This window comes from Eucalyptus grandis, chromosome 9 (assembly GCF_016545825.1).
Source record: "Eucalyptus grandis isolate ANBG69807.140 chromosome 9, ASM1654582v1, whole genome shotgun sequence".
NCBI lineage: Eukaryota > Viridiplantae > Streptophyta > Magnoliopsida > Myrtales > Myrtaceae > Eucalyptus > Eucalyptus grandis.
In genome coordinates this window covers 22,508,210-22,512,078 of record NC_052620.1, presented here as the reverse complement: position 1 = coordinate 22,512,078, position 3,869 = coordinate 22,508,210, and positions in this window count along the sequence as shown.

The window sequence follows — 3,869 nt, the reverse complement described above, 5'->3', positions numbered from 1 at the left end:
AAAGATGGAACGGTGACCGAGCGCCCTAGATTAATGGAGAGAGAGAGAGAGAGAGAGAGAGGGGAAAAGAGGAGGAATAGGAGAAAGGTTCGGGATCTGGGTGAGGGCTTGATCTTATATGTTGAGCGCAAGCAAATGTCCATTTGTCCAATTTTTATAATCCTCTATAAAAAGTAGGGTGAACCCAAGATCACCAAATTATTTGCCTCAATTATTGCATATTCTTTCTAGTATTTATTTGGTATGGCTGTGGCAGTGCCCCATGGTAATTGTATTTTGAAATGTTGTCATTTATGTATTTGGCAGTATACGATTGAAAGCTGCGAAACCTCAAAATTGGTGAGATGACTTCTTAAAAATTGTCATAAGCTGCTGTAACTTTTTTTTTTGGACAATAAGCTGCTGTAACTTCGATGGTGTTAGAACTGTGGGGAGCCTGTCAAACACTTAATAAAACTGCAACTCACCCATCTTTTCATAGCGCAATTGCTAAAAGAAAATTGTACTAAATAGACCCCAGTATTGCTAGTACTTGCAATATCATTGTACTAAACTTCCAACATAAAGACTATTTCACGATATTGATATGGTCTGCCATGTCCACTGATTTTAGTATGTTTAAGAATTATGAACTAATGGGAAGCTTTCTCGTCCACTGGAATGAATAAAAGATAATGAAAGATGAAGAATTCAACTAATGAACGAAATGGAAGAACAGTCATGGATTCACCATATCGATGAACATATCATGATTCCATGCTAATAAGCACTTCATATCTAATGCAAATTAAGAATCTCACTGTTACTTAGTCTTAACTTCTCAAATTTACCTCCAACTGGATATAGAATGAATCAACGAGTGAGATGACAACTTCACATATATATGAAAGGCTTTCCTCATTGATCACGCATTTGAATTATGTCATCAAAAGTAGTTTTGATGTCTTTCTTTAAATGGAGATCTTGGTAACACGAAATTAATTGATTGATTGATTAATGAAAGGTAGAAATTTATAGAGATTATTGCTATCGAGGTCAACAACCAGAGATTAATTAGGACTCGTAATTGAAGTAGCATCAACCATCACTATCATCCCCACGTTTCAGAAGAGAAAAAGTAAGCGACACATCCTAATCTAATGTATCTATATAACACCAAACGTTGACAATCAAGCATCGCTCCTAAAACGCACTAGAACTCAAAGGTGTGGGGAAAGAACAGTCACTAGTTCGATTAACAAAGAAAGTGCTAGTTACGACATCGGAGATGGTGAAAAAGTGAACAAAAGTACGGACAACTTTTGGTGGCACTTTGTATTTATTGGACAGAGAGAGAGAGAGAGAGTATCGTTCAAGATCCAATCTCTGAAATGCTTTGTAAGGCTGGCTTCCACTGCCTACCACCCGTTAGTCCTCTCAGGCTGCCGCTACTGCTGCTTCCCATTTCATCAACCTCCTCCTCCTCCTCCTGCAAATTAAAAATTTGAACCAAAAAAAGAGGAAATAGACAAATTGAAGGCTTGATTAAGCTATGCCACACAGGATAAAATTAGGATAAATTGCTTAAACATCATTGCATTTTGGTGTCTTTCTAATCCAGTGAGTTATGCACTTTTTACTTTGGTGAAAACAGCCACGTGCATATGCAATTTCCTCAAGGACCCACTTTGATCAGTTCTAAGTGAATATTTGTAAAAGTACGAGGGTCGATTCTATCATATAAAAAAGGACATGTCACTGGATAAAAACGCCAAAGTACAAAGGGCGTTTGTACAACTTGTCTAAAAGTAGAGATAGGGTCACAGCTTGAAAGATCTCATGTAAGGACAAAGATCATGCAAACAGAAGAACCGTGATCATGTCAAGTTAATTTTATATTTCTGATATTCTCCAGAAATTGGCCTCGAACATAAATTGTAAATTTTAGTTGAAAATCGTTCATTCTAATGGCTCAAAGTGTCAAAGAGTAGTGCGAAATATATTTCACATCTTATCACCCGCCCTCACTCAAAAGCTAATTTGGTGACAAACACTCTAAGCTTGCCAATTGGATGTATGTGAGCAAAAGAGATATTGCAACTTTGAAAAGCGTAAGAAAGTGAAATTGAGACCTTTATCTCTGACACAATTATAAAATTATACATAACATGTTTCTTCTAATTATTGTGTGAAAGTGCGTCTCGAAATATATTTTATTTCTTAACAAAGTTGGTTCCCATCCATTATGGAGCATGTCACGGGTATGGTGGAAGATGAATCGAACCTTAAGATTAATTATTCCAATCATGTGGGTTCATGCGTAAGGAAATGAAATAAGGGTCAACGTGGCCGAAAGAAAGATGGGGTTAGGTTTACTTTATGGACCATCAGATGAAAAAAAGAAAAAGTCAAGGAAGACAAACCGGACCCACAAAAAAAAAAAAATTGCAAAACGAAGCATGACTTGCTAAGTGATTTACTAATTAATTAAAGGATTACTGAGGACGCACGTGAAGATTAGATGTTTTAGTCAAGAGAAAAAAGCAATATCGTATGGTGTTAGTTTACGTTAGTCTATTTGGATTGCGCATTCAATTTGGATCGTGGGATGCAAAGGGAAAAGTGTGGTATGTTAGATCTGCTTTGGAAAATCGGTTTTTAATATAGATTATGAATGTTAAAAGAAAGCCACTGACGTGAGGTGGTCAAGCTTATATTTGATTAAGAAATAGGTATAATTACCAACACATAAGCTGCAAAACCTTAGCGTTGCAAAACCTTAGCGTGTGTCGAGGAAAGTGACGATGGCTTAGTATCTTAGTAACAATGGCATTAACAAAGATGTGCTATTAACTATTGCTTTTCTCGTAGATGTTAAGAGTATAAGATCCACCGAACTTACCACCAACAAAGGAATATTACGCCCTCTTAAGAAAAGTCATATTTTCCAAAAAAAAAAAAATTACTATTAGGGAGGGCAATTACGTACCCTAAAGGAAGGTCACGATTAGGGAATTTAGTAGTGGCATGAAAAGAAATTTGCTATTAATTTAGGTAGAGACTACTGTCATTTTGAAGAATATTATGAATCATAGGATCCACAAAATTCACGATGATAATAGGGAACCGTGCCATATAAAGACAAAGTACGAAATGATATGTAATGGATGAATTATTAAAGAAAGAAATTAAGAATGTCAAAGGAAAGATAGGATTTATTAGGTGGGGGTCCGAACATGAGGAATAAAAAGGAACCAAAGCTTGTATTCCCTGATTTTCGGGTATCCAATGTGGACAGAAATTCACTATTTCTACTTTCTGTTTACGTTACAAACATCAAACAAATACTTTTCGTCATGATCACATTTCCACGTCATCATTTATGCGTAACCCACTAACTAGAGTTTATGTTATCAGGGTTTCTAATCGCTATTAAGTTTAGAAAATTAAGATCCATCATAAGTGTGGTTGGAAATTTGCGTGTCACTACAGCTTCTTTTGTTATATGTAAAATAAGTAATTTGAAAAATATTTTTCAAAAATAATAATTTATATTACTTATAAAATGAACAAAACGATTATTCGTTCAAAAAATGTTCGGACATAAATTGTAATTGATGATGAAAATATTTTCCTTCGACTAATTATTTTAATTAATATAAATGAGTGTTTTTAAGAAAACATTTTCCAAATCATTTATTTTTTACCAAACAAACACACCTACTTATTGCTTGTTTTCTTAGTTTAGTGCCTTAAGATTCATCTCGATTCACTTATTAAGTAGTTCATGGATGAACATGATAATATTTAATGATTTATATCGGTATTTTTATTTAACGAGATTAATCTTATTTTTTGTAAAGTGATTTTAGCGAGTAATTTTCGCAAAC